We start from the raw sequence: 21041 nt of genomic DNA on the forward strand, positions 1-21041 counted from the left end.
CTCTCCTTTTCCTTCTTTTCCTTTTCTTTTTCCTTTCTGTTTCTTAATTTATTTACGGTAATCATGGTAATTAGGTCAAGTTTCATACAAAATGGGGAAAGATGGGAAAGGTTTCTTGAAATTCAGTCTGCTATAGCTTTTCTACCTTCTATCTTTTAAACGCTCTGCTGAACAGTGTCACATAGTCATCATCTGATCAGCTCTCTAGAAATCCTGAAATTTTTTTTGTGTTTGGCAAGGCTTGTGTTTAAACCGTTATGACTGACTACTGTTTATTTTGGGCTCGTTCAACAGTACCCGTGTCCTCAGAACCTAACAGGAAAGCACATTTATCACAGTGTGGAACATAAATGTGCACATGCCCAGTTAACTCGACTGGGCTAATGAAAGCTATTTAACATCAGGATGCCGAGTACTTTTTAAGTCTGGGTTTGGCAAAGCAGCCAGCAGTCGGGGGAGCGAAGGCAGAAGGAAATAAAACTTAGCTGCAGACAACTGCTATCTTATCGTTCTCCTCGCCGCTCCCTTTTTTGGGGGGGCGTGCAGTCCAGCCTGTGGGGGTGCTGGGTGAAGCCACTGGAGCTGCGTGCTCACCGCAGCGGGGGCCGGGGGAGGAACAGCAAGAGGGGGCTGCCGGACCGCGTCCAGCCTCTGCCTGGCAATTGCCGAACTCCAGGGAGAAATGTCGCCGGGCTGGGGGGTCGTGGCGCTCCCCGCCCCCGCGGCGTGCGGGAGCGGGGAAAGCCCCGGGCACCGGTGGCTCCGGCACAAAGGAGGGCGCCGGGGCCGGGCGGGGGGAGCCGCGGCGGTGCCCGGGGGGACCCCGCTCCCTCCCCTCCCCTCCCCTCCCCTCCCTCCCCTCCGCTCCCCTCCCTCCCCTCCGCTCCCCTCCCCTCCCCTCCGCTCCCCTCCCCTCCCCGGCCGGCCCCTGTCCCCTCCCTCCGCTCCGCAGCCGGGCGGGGGCGGAAAGCCGGGGCCGGCGCCCGGGGAGGCAGAGGAGGAGAGGCGGGCGATGGGGAAGGAGCGGCGGCGGCTCTCCTCCGGGCACCGTTAGGGAGAAGCGGGGGCGGGAGGGGGTGAACAAGCAGAGGAAGGCGGAGGAGGGCGTCCCGGGCCCCCGCCCCTCTCCGCCGCGCCGAGGAGGGAGGAGGGAGGAGGGAGGAGGGAGGGCGGCCCACGATGCCCGGCCAGAGTATTAAATATTATTTATATAATAATCAATATAAATATATATTTATATAATATAATTAATATAAATATAATATAATTAATATAATTATATATTTAGTTATAATATATTTATAATATATTTATTATTATATATTATTATTTATTTATAATATATTTATAATTTATTTATAATATATTAATATTATATATTAATATAAATAGAATATAATAATATAATTAATATAAATATATATTTATATATTAATTAATATAAATGTATATTAAGTATTAAATAGTACCAAATCACGACTCTAGATTCATCCACTCATGCTGTCCTTAGCCTAACTATTCTGTGCACTTCGTTTTGGCCCGCACGGGAAAGCCGAATCGACCGTAGGTGGCTGACGTGAGAAGCAAGTACCACGTAGCGGAGACGCGACAGCAGCGTGTGTGGATCAGAGGGCAGTGCGTGGGGAGGAAGGGAGCGGAGGCACGGGACGTGGCATGCCAGAGCTCTGACGCCGCTCGGGGAGATTCGTTAGTCGAATGTTCTTGGTCTGACTAGTGTGCCGTTGGCTCACGGTACTGGGACTGTGTCTCTGTTGGGTTTTTCTGTCTGGTCTGCGATAGCAGCAAGTTGTGACGAGTGCAGAAAATGCAGGAAAGCAAAGCAAATTTGGGAAGAGGTTAATTCCAGGTTTGGGTAAAATGGTAGGCCAAAACGTTGCTGTGTGGTAAAATAAAGGTTTTCACAGATTTTTTAATGTGGTACCTATGGCGAGGTTTCAGCTATCACAGGTGTCAGCATTGGTTCTGAGTATCCCAAAAAGGAGCACCAGTATCTCTCCCTGTGCTAGCTGGAGGTAGCTGGTGTGATACACGTGCCACACTTTGGAAATGCAGAAAGCGGGATGTTAAAGCCAGGCATTAACTCTTTCCCAAAGCTTGGCATAACTTTGCAAATCCAACAATCCTTTTAAATCCACCTTTTTTTCCAAAAAAAAAGTCTTCTCTGGTTTGTGCTAAACTCTCTTATAAACACCTTTGAGACTTCCACATTGCCTATTGTAGCTGGCCCTGAAGCCCCGATCCATGAGTCCAAAGAGTGTATTTCTTACAGGTTCTTCTGCAGATTGTACTATTTTGACCATTGCCAACTCAAGTCTTACTTCCAGTGTGTCTCAGTTTATTGTCAAATCGATGAATTCCAGGCAAACGGAATGTTCCATTGTACCGTCATTTAAATTTCCCTTAAGCTATATATTTGATGACCAGGAAAAGACAGTCAGAGAAAACCTTTTTGGGCACCAGTTTCCCGTAGTGAACAACTCTCCGCAAATCTCTGAAAGTGAGATTTGTGCTTCTGCCATATCCAGGGCATTTTCTGTGCAAACTGTGCCTTTGCTTTTGAGCTTCCTAACATGGCTTCTTAGGCAGGAAAGATTACTGATGGCTTCTTCTCATCTGTCACGCTTCAGCTAGGTCAGGTCCAGACAACTTGTGCTTGCAATCAAACACGTTCACGCCACAGAAGAGTGGCTAGTTTCTAAGTTCAAGGAATATGGGAATGATTGCATTTTTCATCTGCACGAGTGCCAGTGCTGGTGCCAGCCAGAGTGCTACCCGTGCGAGCACGGGAGGAGCAGACGGCCCACTGTGACGTCAGCGAGTGCTGGATTGTGCCGTCAGCGAGCGATGGACTGTGACCTCACGTCCCTCGCCGCTTATCTTCGGGCGCCGGCAGAGCCTGGGCCAGCCTGGCTCGTGCCTGGACTCCTGCCGAGCGTGCCTGCGAGGTCTGGAGGGTGGAGCGAGGCTTCTCCCGGTGCTGGGTGGTGCTTTGGGGGCTGCCGTCGGCAGCTCTCGGTGCCCGTCCCGGAGCCATCCCCTGTGTTTCCCCGGCCCTGCCTGGCTCGGGCAGCCGGGCACCGCGGGGCGCGCTTGCAGCAGCGGAGGTGAGCTGTGCGGGGAAACGTCCCCCCGGGGCGGCCGTGGGGCGGGCGATGGGGCTCGGGGAGCCGGGAGGGTGTCCTTCTCGAGGGGCCTGGGCATTTCTTCCTCCCTCCTCCCCTCTGCTCCCCGGGACAGCGAGTGACCATGGCCTCTCTGCCTTTTGCAGCGTGCGACACCCTTTGGCAGCGCCAGCGCCAGCGCCAGGGACGGGGAGCAGCTCCTCAGCTCATCCTCAGCTCTCCCCAACCCGCCGCGGAGCGCAAACATGGCCGCGGAGACAGAGTGGAGCTGCCCCATCTGCTGCGATGCTCGGAAGGGCGTTGCCTTCGTGCAGCCATGCCAACACCAGTTCTGCCTGGGCTGCATCCTGCGCTGGGCAAAAAGGACACCAAATTGCCCACTCTGCAGAACACGGATGCAGAAGGTCAAGTTTTCTGTGCGGGGAGCAGATGACTACCTGGTGTATGTCATCACGCCCCCCGCACAGCCATCGGTCGCCAGCAGCCAGGCAGGCAGAGCTCCCGGCCGCCTGGCCAACAGCAGCCCCCATCGCCCCGCGGCGTCCCCTCCGTCCTCTCCGCAGGGGATGCCGTTGCTGGAAGAGCAGGGGGCTGCGGGGACAGAGGCCAGGGCTGCCGTGGGTGGCCTCCTGCCCGAGGTCTGGGCATCGCTCTTCCGGCAAAACCAGCAGCTCCTCGACCCCGTGCTGCCCTGGCTGCGCCGGGAGCTGGACGTGCTGTACGAGGCACAGTGGTTGCTGGCAATGGCAGCAGAAAAGCTGATCCTGCACGCCCTGTGCTGCTACGGGCTGGACGGGGAGGCCGTGGTCCAGCGGATGCAGCCGAGCCTCGAGGAGCATGCAGCACCGCTGGTGCATGGCCTCATCAACGTCATCGTGCACCGGTGCAGCGAGGAGGCCTGGAGGCTGCTGCGCCTCTACACTGCCGGGGAGGAGGAGGACAGCCCTGCAGCCAGCTCCAGCCCCACCAGCCTGCAGGGGGGACTCCCGCCCCGCACCCGGCCTCCTCCAGCAGCCCTGCAGCCTCCGACGGGGAGGAGGAAGCCGGCACGCTGGAGGCTGCCCTCCGCGGGGGTCCCGGCCGCCCTCCATCTGCGCCCGTCCCTGCAGAGCAGGAGCAGCCCCAGGAGGAGCCGGGGCAGGCGCCGGCGGCAGGTCCCTCTGCCCAGGGCTGCAGCCGCAGCCCCTCCGCTCCCGGCCGGGGCAGGGACCGCGTGTCCAGGGGGCCCCGGCGCCCCCCAAAGAGGAGGGCCCCCAGCCCCCAGGGCTCTGCCCAGCCCCGCAAGAGGCCGCCCCGCCGGCGGCGCTAGCAGGGCTCCAGCAGCCTTGCATCAAGAAAAAGGGAATAAATTCCTGTTTCCCTGACACAGTCTCTGGGTGCTGCTTTCTCCCCCTGCTCCTGGTGCCTCTTCCCTTTCCCCCGCGCCCCACCGTGGGTAGCACCAGCCTGCTGGGGGGCACGGCCATGGGCCCCGGAGCCCCAGGCCCATGGCGGCGGCGCCTCCTCCCGCAGGAAATCCTGCTGCAGCCGCGCACCCGCAGCACAGCAGATGCCGAGGGCAGAGCGGGCAGGAGGGGAAGCTGGTTTCTCTGCAGGTCCGATGGGGACCCAGCTGGGCATCATCCCCGTTCTCTGTTGGCAGCCCCCAGTGCCCCCGCCCGATCCCAGTGCCGTGAGGGGCATCCCGAGCTCTGCCCGGCCGAAGGAGCATCCTCAGAGCCCTGCACCCCGCCGTGAGGTGTCGGCGTGGGGACACCGAGGAGGGGTCCCCCCACCCTGCACGTGCCTGAGGGGTCTGGCAGGGGCTTCCTCTCCCAGCTGGGCGCAGCAGGCTGCACGCCTACGGCTGGCTACTCCTCCCGCAGGCGGGAGGGATGTGCAAAGAGGGGCCTGACAAAGCTCTTCTCCTGGGGACAGCTCGCCAGCGTGAAGCAGTGCTATTGTGACACCAAAATTCTGGTGGGGAGAAAGATCCTTGTGTCTCATTTTGCAAGCTGAGCTTCCTATCCCCTTTCAAATCCATTCAGCGTGATCCTTTGTCAACATCTCTTCATTTCCGTGATGGGAATTCGTCAGCCCTTTCAAAGCAGCTTCGCCTGAGAGAGAAAAGGTCTGGCTTGCCGTTCATTGTTGCATTGCAGTCCTTAGGAAACCACTTGCTTCAGTCCTTACCCACCTTACTGTCACAAAATTGCGGATGCAAGATGGAAGCTTTGCCAGCTGTGAAGGTGGCCCAAAGAGAAGGCAGTTAGGGGTAAAACAATGAGAATTATTATGGTGTTGGCAGATCTGGTACCAGGTGGCTGAAAAAAAGGACCGTAAAAGATCTGAAAATAGCTCAGCTGACAATCAGGGAGGGGAAGGTGCAAAGAAAGGAAGAGGTAGAAGCATCAAAGGAAGGAAAGGACTATGTACAGCAGTTGAAACTAGCATAAAAAAGAGTAAATGGATTAAACAATGAAAAGACAAATTTAGGCTGATATTTTAAAAAAAAATCTACTGAGCTTGAGTTCCGTTATTGTCAACAAAAGGAGCTGGGATGAGCTATAACCTTGCCACCTCCAGCACTTGTCTCTGCACCCCACAGAGAGTGACGAAGCAGGAACCTCTCCAAGGTGGGTAGATGTTTGTCCTGCTGGAGGTGCCTGTGCCTGTGCCTGTGCCTGTGCCTGTGCCTGTGCCTGTGCCGGGGGGTTCGTGTATGTGCGTGCAGAGCTCAGTTGCAGTCGTCTTTGGAAGCAGTGAAGAAGCCAGGTGTGGAAAGGAGTGGCCGGCCAAGGAAGCGGCTGAATAATCCCATGAGTTCCCCTGTTTCTAATGCTTCTCGTGTTCAACAGCTGCTGACGGCACCAGTTCTTCAGCGCTCGCATCTGGCGTGCTAGTGTATGGGAGGAGCAAGTGTGACAGCCATGGTCCCTGCCGCAGATGTCCTGTGGATTTGTGACGGTGTAATTGCGGAGAACTTTCACAAGAGGGTGCAGAGAGCTCATCTTTCTACTGCTGGTTTCAGCAGCTGGCATGTCACATGGCAGTAGGACTCACGGCAGCGTGCTCCTTGGTAGATGTCTGATTGCTTCTCTCCCACAAAACCGCATTTTGAACACAGCTTTATAACACAGATTCCTTCCTCCTTGGGCTGTGTCTTGGCATTCAGAGGAGCCCAGCTACTTTCACAGGAGCTGTGAGAACATAGACACGCATACAGAATGTGCCTGTTAATAGATCTCATCCCAGCACGGTGCAGAGAAGCAGTTCCCGAGGTGAACTGGTGTTCACCCCCTGGGAAATGCTTTGTCAGCTTTCTGCCTGTGTCTCTGAGACACTTGGGTTCCGGAGAGGGGTGACCTGAAATCAAAAGGAAGGGATTGGTTCTGACAGAGGAAGGACTTTCTCAACGTCGTCCTCTATTTACACACGAACCCATCCTCACCCTCCCTCGGTGCCCTGAACTGCGTGGGAAACAACTCCTTGCTGTGTTTTGGGGAATGCAGGAACGATTGGTTTCAGCACAGGCAAGACCCGAGGGTCAGAGGTTCTTCCACAGCTCTCTTGATTCTGCTTTGCCGGCTGAGGAACGGATGGATGCTGCGGCTTCAACCTCTCTGTCCCAAGGAGCAGTTCAGCAGTCGACACAAACGCACACGGGCCTCATCACAGTTATCACGCTGGGGGTGCTGGTCGTGCTCACGAGAAATGCTGGACAAGGAGACGTTTGCGTGCAGTTAAACCCAACTCTGTCGCTTTGGGAATGTCTCCAGGCACCGTTCCAAATACGGATCGGGGTTGTGGGAAGCCTCCTGGTGTGAAGTGCCCCAGGTGCCCTCCTCTGTCCTTGGGACCGGCTGTTGCTTAAGCTGAGTAAGGAAAACCTGCGACCACGGCAGGGAGGGAAGAGGTGATGGCTGCCTCCCCAAGACATGACTTAGGGATATATTTTCACAACGACCTCCTGCCCTTTCCCCACTGCGTGCCACACACAGGGCTGTCGCTTGCACCACCACCCTCCCATCACAGTGGGACAGGACAACCTCCTGACCCTGTCATTTGCATAGAAGAGGCTGGATGGCGAGGTAGTAGTAGTAAATTTAGCAGCAGACAGCAGCCGAGTAGTAAGCAGCAGATCTGTGAGGCTGGAGGAGTCACCCAGAATTACAGACCAAACAGGGAATCTCGAAACACCCTGCTCCTGAGGACACTTCTGCAGTTTCTCCCATCTTGGCCACAAGCAGTGTCTCCTCTGGAGCAGCAGTCACAACAGGGACACAGACTCAGAAAGCACCGGCATCACCAGGCGGTGCCATAAATCACCCCCTATTGCCAGGCTGCAGGGCGTCACTGTTTCCATACTCTTAATTCCTTCCCAAGATACCTCCAGCTCACGGCGGGCGCCTTTGCCAAACCATCGCTGCCTCAGTCACCATCAGCTGCACGGTGGAAAAAACGAGAACGGGAACCACCCTGCTCCATCCCGCAGCTCGGATTTCCCAGATAAACATCAAAGCTTGCTGGAAAAAACGGTGAGCAAAGACTTTTCCAGGATGAAATGCAAAATTATGCATTTCATAAGCATTGCATTTCAGGTAAGAGGGGAGCGGGAGAGGCAGAAAAGTTCTGGCAACGGCAAAATATTCCAAAAAATACCAAGCTGTGAGTACTATTTAATTGTACAAAGTCAAAAATTTTTTTTTTCAGTACAAAATGTCTCATCCGTCTAAAATGGACCTTTTTATAAGATTTGTCTTATAAACAGTGTTGATGCTAGGGCCGTACACTCCAGAGAGGCCCACAGTACCGTTTCAGACGATCGGGATCTCGGGAAACGGTTTCTGCACGCCCGTGCTTTTCTCTTGGTCGCACAGCAGAGGGAAGCACAAGGCCCGTGGTGTGATGAACATGCCCTTCCCTCGTCCTTGAGAAACCACTGTGAAAACAGAAGAGAGATCAGTTTATTAAGGACAGAACGTTCTTCCACCGTACCACGTAGAGCCCACGAAAATGGGTGGCAAAATCAAGTATGTGAGGCAGAACATGTGTGTCATAAATGTACAGCAAATTTGAATCACTGGCAGTTAGTAAGGTCGTCGGGTTTTGGCTCGGGATTTTTTTTGTCCCTGTAGCGCTGTGTCGTAGGTGGTAGTTTAATTGCATGTAGCGTGAGCGATCGGATGCTGAGAGAGAATACCTGGTAAAGGAGTTGCGGTCTGCAATAATTTCGTCCTTTACTCCAACGCTGTTAGGATTTCCTCGCGTCTCACTGCTGGGAAACTGGTAATTACAAGTTCCTCTGAATCCACCTGTACAAAGCCATTGAATGCAGTCTTTTATACATAGGAACCTAGTAAATAAACTCAGCTATCTGCAGATATCGCTAACATGACGCAAGAGGAGTAATACTCCTTGGGCAGTTTTCCATTCCTCATACTGGAAGGGAAGTTTATGCTTGGAGTATTGTCAAAGTGCAAAATGATATAAAAGTTCAGGAAAATAATTTTTTGTATCAAAATGGAAGCTCCAGGTACAGTGAGGTAATCTTGATTTCAAACAACAGGGTTGACACTAGTAAGACCAGTCAGGAGAAATAGAACGAGCATGATGGAAGTAGGACAAAAAACAGCTTTTCTGGCAAGAACAGTTTTTTCGCATCCAAAAGCGTTCCCATCCAAAATCACCATTAGAAGTTAAAACATGAAGAAATACTTGTCAGCTGAAAATACGGTGAAGTAGACTTACCCCAGCGTAAACGAGGAAACTAATTCTGAACACTTCACTGCAATGTTAGCCTTTCTATGTTTTGTTTCAGACCCACTTCACGGTACCTATAACAACACCTTTAAAGGAAAAAAGTATTCCGCTTGAGAATGTCTGAGCAAGATTCTTCAGCAATTTCAAATTCTGATTACTATTTGTAAATAGAAAGTGTCTTGAAGTCGACTCTTTCTTACGAAACCTTTTCGTTTCAATGAGTCAAGAATGACCATTGAATGACTAAAATCAATGACCTGAATCCCTCTCCAAATTCCTGTTTTCTTACATGAAATCATCCTGCTTTAATCTGCAATGACAAAAATTGCAACAATGCAATCCCTTATTATCTGCACCGATAACACCGTATCAGAATTCGCCTTTACGGTTCTACTGCTGGCTCCACCGGCAGACCAGCCCCTTGGACCGAGATTTGGGTGGGTGTCATGAGCGCAGAGCTCAGCCCAAAGACTCTTAGTCCCGGTTCCAGTCGCAATAAAGGCCTTAGGAGCAGCTGTGAGTTCGGGACGCCCAGGGCCGCGGGGCTCCCCGACCCGCAAGGTCTGTGGGGACGGTCGGCCTGACACAGCACATGAAGGCGCCTGGCCCTGGAGCTCCGTGCCGGCAGGGGACCGGCATCGCCCCCCGGGATGCGCGGGGGCTGGACACCAGCGGCGTTGGGGACAAGGCCAGCTCCTGGCAAAGGGAATATTCTGCTCCGCACCCGTAGGGGCGAAGACCCACGGCAGGGAGTGCCCCTGGGCACACTGAATAACCCTCACGAAGAAAAACACCTTTCTCATCATACATTACGATTTTTCTTGTCCCATACACGCTATCGTAACTATAACCCTTGGTAAACCAGTGCGACTGGTAGAGGGGCAGCGCTGAGCAGGGCCCGCGGCCTCGCCGGGATGTTGGCAGTGTCAGCAGCTCTGCACAGAAATAGCACCGGGAGCCCCAGGGCTGCCCCAACCCTGTCGTGCTGAGTGCTGCATCAGGAGCCTAACTTTAAGTTAAGCGTCCCTTTTTACGCATTGATCACGTTTCCTGTTGCTCAGCTGAGCAGGATCCCTCCACGGACGCAAAGTCCTCTCCTCTGTCTGCCCTACCGCCTCTCGGGGTCTTCAACCCGGGCCAACACACCACAGAAGTTGTGACAGGACCTCTCCAAACACCACAGAAGTTGTGACAGGACCTCTCCACGTTACCCGGGATGGTCAGTGAGGACCATCCCCCCACATGCACACACTTTGAGATTCTCTGTGTGAAATTCCCTGAAGGGTAATCTCAGGCTCTAGTGATCTAATTTAAACACAGTGTTTCTTATGGATGGAAGATAAAAGGAGGAGGTAAGATCAAAACAGCTTGCACTTTGTATCTGTTCGTACATCTGGCTGGAGTTAAGCCACGAAGGTATGCCTGAGTTGAGTTCTAGTCTATAAAAATACCTTGCCTTTTCATATATTTTTCCTTTGGCACCTCTTTGGTCTTTTTCCAAGCCTGCAAAGCGCGGTCCAAGCCAGACAGCAGATCACAGAAGGCAGAAAGAAATGGCCGCAGATCTTTTTCTTACCTCTTGTCATTTTTATACCTGGACACTGATAAAAAGGCGTATGCACAAGTGGGCACACGCTTCTGTTCTGAAGGAGATGTATGCTTCTGCAGAAACTCTTCTTTCTTTTTTTCCCCTTCCTTCCCAGAAAAAGAAGAATTAGAAAATCCAGATCCAAGGTTGGAAGCTAAAACAAGACAGATGTGCTTTTTTCTTCTGCGTTTTCCCAGATGACTCCATGAGGATTTTTTGGTCTCATATAACTACTGACATGGACTTGAAAAGTCGTTAAGTGCTTTGAATGAACCACGTAATGGGAAACACTTAGCATTTCCAAGCATTTGTAAAACCTTATTTTTAACTGGTATGCATCCCAAGGTCATGGTCACTGACTTAAGGAAATGTTACAGACTATGTCACTCGCAGCGCTCGACAGAGAATTAACTTCTATTGTACGTTTGCGGTACGAGTGGTTACCCGCGCTCTTGTAGCTCCAGCCTAATGTATTGACATTTGAGGGCGAGATTCTGATCGAATGTTATTCTGAGCGGTATCCTAACAGCACAGCATCTCTCAAATAAGAGAGAAACTTTGTGAGTGAATTCACGCTTGCCGTTGCTGACTGAAAACCAGCACCCGTTTTTAGCCCTGCAGAGCCAGCCCCGTTTTGGCAGGCTGCACAGGAGGCACCTGCTTCTCCTGCCTCCCTCAGAAAGGGGCTGGCTAAGTCCAGTGCTGGGGACCGCAGCTGGGGCAGTCCTGGCTGGAGGGAGCACTGTTACCTGTGGCAGGATACAGCGATGGCCAACCCATCCTTGAGGTCCTGGAAGATCCTGGGATTTAGCTGTGGGACTAACGTTTGTGAAAAAGAAAACAAACGCCTATTTCCAGTCTCCAAGCAGACGGAGGGAAACCTCCGAGAGCCGGAGTTATTGATCCTGGCCACACCTGGGCTGTCACGCTCGGCCAAGGAGGGGTGGTACAGGTACTTGGGAGGAAAACAGTAAAGGCTTTTGTGATTCACTTAGCTACCCAGTTCTGATGGTGCTGAAGGGGGCGGGTGAAGGGCAGCCTGCTCTTCCCACGTGAACAGTATGACTTCTTAGCTATTTTTAGAACAGAAGAGATCCCTTCGGTCCTCTGTCAGATGACTGTTGATCGGATCTCTTGTTACATGGGATACCCCCTTCTTTTCCATCACGGTGAACTTCTTTAAGCGGTCTACATGAAGCTCCTTTACTTTGTATTGCCCTTCTTCTGACCTCCTGTTCCAAAACATTCCTAACCCTGAAAGAACAAACAAACAAACAAACAAACACACACACACACACACAAACAAAAGCAAACAAACAAAAAAACCCACCAAACAAACAAACAAAAACACCAAAAAACCAACCCAGCCAACCACGTTTCCTGGGATGTGTTGCAGAGGAAATGAGCTATTTAATTACACGTGTGAAGAGAAGGGAAAAAAGAAAGAGGGAGGCTAACACAGAGAGAGGCTATAAACCCGGAGGACACATTCTCTATCAGGGCAGGGCTCGCAGTATTCGATGAGTGATTTATCTGGCTTAGCAAATTCAGAAAGGCGCTGTGGATCAAAGGCTTCAGCCACGCTTTCAAGGGAAAAACTGACAAGATGTCATACAGCACTGAAACACCATTTCTAAAGCATGCAGACAAGCAAAATGCCGTGTTTCCATTGCTCAGAGACGATACGTGCCTTCAGGTGTGTCCCTCAGCATCTGCCAGCGGTGCTACTCCCACGGCACACGCGGGCCTGCAGAGAAAGCTGGTCCTGACTTGCACCGCTGAGACGAACAGCACTCAGCCGACCGGTACGGGCAGCGGCAAGGCCAGAGCTACCCTCACGTTTCTTGCTTGCCTTGCCCTAGCAGCTGTCGACCCACTCTGCGTATCCATCCCGCCCTGCTGCAGCACGCAGTCTGCTCCCCAACTACCACCCAACTCCGCCGCACTGCGAGAGGCCGGGAGAGAAGCGCGCAGCCGGGGAAGAGAGGACCAGGAACATGGTGTCCGCCTTCGCTGGCAACCGCCTCTCCGTGGGCTGCTGGCGGGAATCCCCGCCCTGTCCCCACTCTCGGGGCGCAGACAACCCACGCGTTTTCACCACGGACACGGTGGGACGGTACCACGGGCTGCCCCGGCAGCGAGCTGGGGCGAGGGGAAGGGGGTTGCTCCCCCAGGCACCCCGGCCCAGACAGCGGCCGGCTGCCAGCCCGCACAGCTCCGCCGAGGTCGGGAGCAGAGGCGGCGGTGAGGGACCCCCCTTTCAGGGGGAGGCTCCCGCGTGGAAGGGGCGCGTCCGCAGCCCCACGCCAGGGCAAGGGCCAGCCCGGCACCCGCTCGTGGGAAGAGTGCCCCTCCGCAGGTGAACCGCGCTCGCCGCGGCGCTGCCGCCGAGCGCGCTGCTCGCCCCGGCGGGCCACCCCGCGTCCTCCGCTCGCCACGCGGCGACCGGCGAGCCCGCACCGGCCCCGCACGGCCCCTGGCTGGTGCCGGCACCCCGGGCGCTGCCCCCGCGCTGCTTCCAGGGCATCCCAGCGATGCTGAAGGACAACCCCGCAAGCTCCCGCGTCCCAGCCCGCTTCGGCTCGCAGAACGGCGGCGGGAAGCAGGAACGCCGCCGCGGCGCCCCGGCTCCCGCAGCCCGGACGCCCCCAGGGCCGTGTCGGGCTCCTGCCGCCTCCCCGAGCCCCCCCGGCACACGGGGCCGCACGGCCGGGCCGGAGGCACCTCCGGCACCGGGCTCCCACCCGCCCCTCGCCGCCCACCCCGGCCCCCCGCACCCCGCACCCCGCAGGGCCGCACGGGCAGCCCCCGCAGCGGACCCCCCGCACCCGCCCAGCCCGCCTCACCCCGCGGTGCGGCGCGGCGCGGCAGCCCCGCTACGGGCGGCGGTCTCCATGCGGGCGGGCGGGCAGCGCCCGCCGGCCGGGCAGCGTGGGCCGCCCTCCCTCCTCCCTCCTCCCTCCTCCCTCCTCGGCGCGGCGGAGAGGGGCGGGGGCCGGGGACGCCCTCCCTCCGCCTTCCTCTGCTTGTTCACCCCCTCCCGCCCCCCGCTTCTCCCTAACGGTGCCCGGAGGAGAGCCGCCGCCGCTCCTTCCCCATCGCCCGCCTCTCCTCCTCTGCCTCCCCGGGCGCCGGCCCCGGCTTTCCGCCCCCCGCCCGGCTGCGGAGCGGAGGGAGGGGACAGGGGCCGGCCGGGGAGGGGGGGCGGAGGGGAGGGGGGGGGGGGGGGGGGGGGGGGGGGGGGGGGGGAGGGGAGGGGAGGGGAGGGAGCGGGGTCCCCCCGGGCACCGCCGCGGCTCCCCCCGCCCGGCCCCGGCGCCCTCCTTTGTGCCGGAGCCACCGGTGCCCGGGGCTTTCCCCGCTCCCGCACGCCGCGGGGGCGGGGAGCGCCACGACCCCCCCAGCCCGGCGACATTTCTCCCTGGAGTTCGGCAATTGCCAGGCAGAGGCTGGACGCGGTCCGGCAGCCCCCTCTTGCTGTTCCTCCCCCGGCCCCCGCTGCGGTGAGCACGCAGCTCCAGTGGCTTCACCCAGCACCCCCACAGGCTGGACTGCACGCCCCCCCAAAAAAGGGAGCGGCGAGGAGAACGAACCCGGCGGGCAAAGCGAACACACAGAGGGAGGAGATCTGGGTGACCCGTAACAGCGTTGCTGCCCCCAAACCCCGGGGATGCTCTGGGTTAGAGGACCCTCGCAGCCTGGAGCACAGGGCATGGCAATGGCAGCAGGGTGGGATCCAGGCCCCGGTCCCGGCCTTGGCATCGCCGGCGTGCCTCCTTCTCCCCTGTCTCATCGTGCGCGCGCAGGGCGCCGGGCAGGACGGCTGACCAAGAGTGCCGCACGGTGTTGCGGGCCCGTGCTCAAAAGTCGTCCATTGCCCCATCCACCGGAGCAGCTCTTGCTGGGCAGGAGCTGCCGGGCCACTCTGAACTCCTGGGACCCAGCATAACCTGTCCTCAACAAGCTATCGCTTACGAGGCTCGGTGAGAACAGCAAGAGAGCAGCTTGCGCTTACTCTGCATTAGGCTCAGATTTGCCTCCAAGTCACAGATGTGTTATCCTACGTGAGAACGGTGCCGCCCCAACTGTATGCAAGCCAAATTCCTAGCTGGCAGGGCAAAGAAAAGGTGACCCGGGAGTTATTCTACTGCAAATGAGCGCAGAGTCCTGGCTTCCCGCAAGTGTGTGAAGTGCTCTTGCCAATATGCCTTGACTGTAAAACGGAAAAAACCCGACATCCACAAGCTAGAGTAAATCATGGAAACAAAATCGGTATCTGCGGAGCAATGGAGTTTCATTCCTCAGTTGCCAAGGGAGCTGCAGAAGCGTTTCTGGGGACTTCATTACCCCCCGTTTCACAGGCGGGGAGCACAGTGCCACACGGCAGTGAGGTGACTCGCCCGAGATCGCCAGAAAGCCCAGACCGTTTGCGTCTCACCAGCATGCATCACGGGCCACAGGGACTGAGGGGCACAAGCGGGCAAGCAGTGTACAGTCATGCCCTTAGGCTGAGAAGTGTTAAGTTTTGTCTGCTGCAATGCGGAGGAAAACATTTGTGTATCCAGAGCCCTTTCCTTTGTAAGACATCAGGAGCACAGGCACAGTCCGCTGAAGAGCTCTCAGTTGCGGGAGAGAGGTTTTCCTGCTCGTTTAAGCAGTGCAACAGCACGGGCAGCATTGGTCTGATCATAGCCAGAGACCGCTATTTACCCAACAGATCAATCAAGCGAAGTTAATTTGAAGAACGACTGCTTGGAAACTAGCAGGCAGATGTGTTCTTTGCAGCTTCACATCCCTGCAGTTGCACTGTTTCTTTCACGTCTCTCCGTAAGAGAAGTGGCATCTACTGTCCTTGGCGGATGCGGAGGAGGCAGAGGGAAACCAGAACACTAACGCGCCTTTCTGCTGCTTCCCCACTTTGCACCATCAGCAAGCCTAGTAGAAGCAGAGCAGGAAGGCAGGATTTGTTTTTCCTCCTGCTTTTTGGTCATGTGGATTTCTGACCTGCTTGTCATTTCAGGGAAGCTCAGCAGGGCATGAGGTTTTCTTTCCTCGTGTGGCTGTTGTGCGGCTTGCGTGGAGCTACAGCAGTAGCAACAAGGGCTATTTTTAGCCTGACGTAGGCCAGGCAGCTCCAGAAGACATATTAATAGGAGGAACATTTGCGAACAAAACAAGCAAACAGAAGAGAAAACAAACTGAGAAGTGTAAACAAGAATCATCTTTTACCAGAAGCACTTGCTCAATAGTAAACGTGTAGAAACTGCATCCTGCATCTCAGGGGACGTGACCCCACCCCACGAAAACCAAACAAATGCAACCTCTCCACAGTATGTGTTGCCTTCAGAACAAGCAAAGTATCTTGTTTTAGCGCCGTACATCTGGACTGGGATTTTGAGAGATGCCCGGTTCAGCAGTTTTCAGTAGGCATTCATTTCCCAGAAAAAGCATACCTAGCCTGGTGAGTTAAATAGACATGGACCTCCTTCTTAGAGTTCGGTACACACCTGTGTTTTGAATCAGAGTGTAGCTGGTACCCAAAGTGCACTGAAACTGGTTGCCCAACTTGCTGGGAGAATACCTGCCCACGTTTGTTAGTGAAACCCTGTGGGCAAGGTGCTGCTCTCTATGTGCAGCTCTCTACAGCAGGCAGAAGGAAGAGGTAAGGGTATGTACTATAGAAGAAAGATTCCTTTTTTACTGCTGAAAGCACCAAGTTTTAGTTTTCGACCAATGATAATTCAGTGGGGGGCACGGATATCTGTCAGCTCCTTCGTCTAATATTGGAGTTGGAAGACTAGATTGCAGTAATTCAGCAGTCTGTACATCTTCACGGCAGAATGAGTGTAACGACATTCACCACAACCACGTGTGTCCTTCCCACATGGACTCACATAGCTGGTTTTTACTGATTTTTGTAGCTCCTGGCAGCAGTTTCTCCTCTTTCCAGAGGAAGTCCCAATAAGACATCTCACGTTCTGACTCTTCTTACAGCGTGAGTCACTCCATTGAAGCCTATTGCAGGCCACATTCAAAGCTGTTTGCTTGCCTGAGTGTTTGGGTAGATCCAATCCGGAAATCCAGAACAATCTGTGTCACCGTCAGCCTTTAAGAGCTGAGCTTGCGTAGCACAGCGTAGAGGTTGGAAGCAGTTTCCCCTTCGTGCAGGGGATCACAGTGACACTTCATGTCTCCACCAGGAGAGACATGGCTACCAACGTCGTACAATCACATGTTATCCCATCCCATGTTGTAGCAGGATGCTCACAGTGACAACCAAAGTGTTTGCTATATTTAGCGTGCATTTGCTTGCTGTTAATTTCATGAGACAATTTCCTCAACAAGAAGAAAGAATCAGCACCTTTTGCTTTATTCCTCTAATTCATAAACACCTCTTTGACGTTGCCATCTGACTTTTTTCCACACCAATATGAATACCTACAAGGTTTCAGATGAAGTCATGTCAGAGTTTAGTGCATAAGAATGCAACCAATTTAGGCCACAACTCTGCAAAGCACCTAAAGCTAGGCAGGTGCCCACTGATGGCAGGTCAGGCGGCAGTTAGGGAATTTGTCAGTCAGGCGTCGCTCTGGAAAGCTGGGGCTGACGGCTACAGAGCTGCCAGTGAATTCAGTCTTGGGAGATTCCTTTTCACTATGGTTTATTTTCTCCTGCTATCTTGAAATGACATGACCCACCCCTCATCGCTAGCCAGAGACTTAACCATACCAATCGTTACGGTGTCAGATGTTTCTGGATGGAAATTCAGTGCACTTATTTATGTCGGTCGTCGTAGTCTCAAGAGCAGGGCACGCTGCTGTAGTACTACTGTCTCTTAAAATCTAGATTTACACAGCTTCCTTAGATCACAGACTGAAAACTCAGTTTCTCTAAGATCTGAGGGGGCCTCCGTAGGCCACCATCACATCCAAGAACTTCCTGAGGGGCCAGGAAGGAGGCACCATCCCTGCCCTGATGTGAAACTCCACACCAGGCGCTGGCCGGACTGCAGAGGTGCCGTAAGCCCGTCTTCACGGCAGTCAGCCTGAGAGGCTTCCCATCTCAGCTGTGCGTGCCAAACACGCCTGAGTCGAGCAGCAGCCCAAGCAAGCCTCTCATGACTAATTCTGAGTCGTCTCTGCAACTGCCAAAGTCCTGACATAGGTCAGGACCGCTTTGTGCTGGACACTGTCCGACCAGCAAGCTCTCGACCCCTACGGTCTGCGGCGGTGTGCTGCACAGGCAGAAGACCTGGGGGGAAGAGCAAGTAGCGGAGAGGCATCCGGGATTTCCTCTCACTCGTTGCAGACGAGGCACTGCGTAGCTAATTAGTCGCAGGAAAATGCACCATCTGTTTCGCCTGTGTAAGATAACAGTATTCCACTTCAGGTTCAGGGAAGACCGGTTTCAGAAACAACGCTATACCCACACCTCCTGAAGGTGGACTCTTGGCCACAGGGAGGTATGATGGGAGCTGCTATTTCTCATCAACCACTCGGTAGGCTAAATGCAAAGCCCAGTTTCTTATCTGAGGACAAAGGATTCAAGCATAAAGTACAAGTGGAAGCCCACAGAGAGGGAATAGACCAATTTCTAACATGTTACATTGCTACTACAGGTATGAAAATCTTCTGGCTGCCAGTGACACGGAAGAAGACTTCACCATGGAGAAGATTCATGGGGAAAGGGAACAAAGCAACCTGGCAAGAGGGGTGTGAATACAACGAGCAACGCACCCTGCGACGCAGGGAATAATCCCAATTATTCACTCTTCAAGGAGCGGGGAACCAGCTCCCTGCTTTTCAGCATCAGATGGATGCTTTCTAGCAAAAACCCCTCTATACGCATACCTATACACATACACACACACAAGGCTGCTGATAGGGTGTGATACAGCCGAGTTTGGGGAAGTCATCTTGTAGCTGTAGGATAGCAAATTCCACCTGCATAATAAAGCGTACTGGCAGGCAAGCTCAAGCTGAGTGGGTGTAGGCTTGTAGTACGCTTCAGCAGTAACTTAGAAAGCTCTTTCCTTAGCACATGTGAGGAGTTTATATGCCTCCAATGTGGTTTTTTTAGTTTCCTTAAATTTTCTGGCACCTTCCTATTAACAAGAGAGAAGATACTATCTCCATATGGGTAACAGCAAATTCCTAATTACTGTACAGGAAGAGATGAACAAACCAGAATTTGCCCTGTATTTTTGGGGGTATGTGCCTAAAACCAGCACTCCAGACAAACAGCCCACAATGTCTGAGAGCATGTGTTGACACCCCCCACAAAATAGAGTTATTTGCAAGATTCAGATTTAGAATTTGTTAAAAATGCAAGGAATTAAATTGTGCTTCACAAAATCAGGTGTTGGAGGATTGGAATTTCAGTGGTTTTAAGGGAAAAAAGATGTCACTCAGGTTGGTGGGATCAATGTTTGTTTCTGCCTACCAGCAGATGATCTTAGTTAACACCTGTCTAAACAGCAATGGAATCTGAATCACAGCGAAGGCTTTCTTTTCTTTGTAAACTCTTAAGCTGGGACTATTTAAAAAGTGAGAGTTTTGTAATCCCTTGGAGTAGTTTTAAGTCTAGGTACCCCAAATACTGTTTGGAATTGCTGAGTACAGAAAGATGCTCTGGAGAAAGCAGAATTGTTAATATGTCATTTGTTCGCACTGTGCATGTGAGTTGAATGATAAAAGCAGCTGCAGACTGTAAGGTATGTTGTTAAAGGCTGAAAAAACCCCATAGCATGCTTTTGAAGTCAGTGAAGTCACCCGTCTGGGTTTTATCCTGTTTTGCCCATTTTGGCCACCTATTTACTTGCTTGAACTGTGAAGTGACTGATAAATTTGTAAGATTGCTCTTTCTGCAATAAACACTTGGTTCTTTCTTGAACATTTGCCCTTCCGGGTCTCAACATTTATTACAGTTATCAGTATTATTCCCATCCTACAAGCATGGGGGCAAAACCCTGAACACAAAGAGATGCAGGAACTTGCTCCATGTCACGCTATGCCCGTAGCAGACACATTCCCCTGCCCCAGGCAACTCTCAGAGCCACCAACACATGGGAATCACTACTGAACATTTAACTTGCTGTCGCTGAAATACACAGACTCAGGAAAGAGGATTTATCTTTGATAATTTATTTCTGTTAAAAGATCTGGAGTTGAAGGGACCCCAAAAGCAGTTACTAAGCTATTTTGGTGAAGTGATTTGGGGATTCAGCTAACGCTGAACGTGGTATGCAAACCAGGATCCACCTGTTAAAGGAAAATCGAATGTCAAGAAGAGCTCAGACAAAGCCCATGTCTTAATTCTTATTACTTATGGATATGCAAATACATTTGTGCGGGCAAGAAAGGTTTGCCATGAACGTGTGCTCACAAGGCACTCACAGAGGACTGTTCCTACCTCATCCTGTTGTTCCTTCCCCTACACCCCCAAGAGGGATTCAACCGAAATGGGTCATGAATTGACTAACTTTGATGTGAATGGTAAACACTTCATCTCCTACTCTACAAAGTCGGTTGGTTAATATTTATAGGGATTGAGGAATATTCAGTTATTTGAGAAGGAGCATATAGATTCCCACAAATACAGGGGTGGAACGGAGGGGAAGAGATTGTCAAAGTTTACAAAGACATCAGAACCTGAAGAGCCTTGTGAAGACATTAGATGGTGAAGGAGCTAGTTATTTAAAAAAGGAACTCAGTCATTTTAATGAACACGTTTCATGAAAGTTTAATATTGTCTTATGTTGCGCATCTTAAATCCCAGGCTCCTGAAGCAAGGTGATTACATATGAATCTCCACTTTCCTTGTTCATCCCAGATTGCTGTTAAAAGCATTAACCCTCACAACTCAAAGGGAAAGTAGAGAGCTTTCAGATGTAGAGCTTCAAAACTTTTGATTTATGCAAGCTTCTTGATTTTAGAAAGTTTTGCTTCATCTTTGAAAGTGCTGACAGTGGGTTTCTGTTGGAGCCCTGACTGACACGATAAATCATAAAGCTCATCAGAGCTCTGGGATTTTTTCCTCCAAAAAAATAAGGAATGAAGCATGCAGACAGAGAGTGTAATTGTTACGGTGCCTCAGCCTGGCGCAGAGCAGAGATCAGGCAGCAGGAGCTCCACTTTCACCAAAGGAGGAAAGCTCTAAGTCTTGCATCCTTCATCTCACCCTAAGCCCTTTTCCACAGCACAACCCTGTGGATATCCCCGCATTCCTTACATTTCTCATCTACTGTACGTTGGGGTTTTCGGTATTACTCTTCACCTTTCCCTTTTACCGCTCTGTTCATACACAGGGGTTGTTTTCCTCTGTTCTCTGCCATTCGAAGAGGAGATGTTATTCCGCCTAATACTCCGCCTGCCACATCTTACTGCTTAATGCCTCATCGTACCCTGGTTGTAGTACTTTGTGCTGCAGCAGCTTGCAAGATTTTCATAGGTCTTCCCCTGCCAAGTTACTGTTTTCCCTTCCTCATCACCTTTGGTCTCAGCCCTCCTCAGTTGTGCAGATGGAGATGGGGAAGAGTTGTATAATTAAACACTAACGTGACAGCATCT

General features: G+C 53.0%; 1 long non-coding RNA gene across 1 annotated transcript; it reads right to left on the reverse strand.

Annotated features, from left to right (window-relative positions):
• Nucleotides 1-8653: 8653 nt before the first annotated feature.
• Nucleotides 8654-13390, reverse strand: LOC127027081 (uncharacterized). Its single transcript, XR_007767786.1, has 3 exons — nt 13320-13390; nt 10462-11727; nt 8654-8971 (listed from the first exon to the last, which is right to left on the reverse strand). It is a non-coding gene; the product is annotated as an uncharacterized LOC127027081 (long non-coding RNA).
• Between the last annotated feature and the right edge of the window lie 7651 nt (nt 13391-21041).

This window comes from Gymnogyps californianus, chromosome Z (genome assembly GCF_018139145.2).
Source record: "Gymnogyps californianus isolate 813 chromosome Z, ASM1813914v2, whole genome shotgun sequence".
Classification (NCBI taxonomy): domain Eukaryota; kingdom Metazoa; phylum Chordata; class Aves; order Accipitriformes; family Cathartidae; genus Gymnogyps; species Gymnogyps californianus.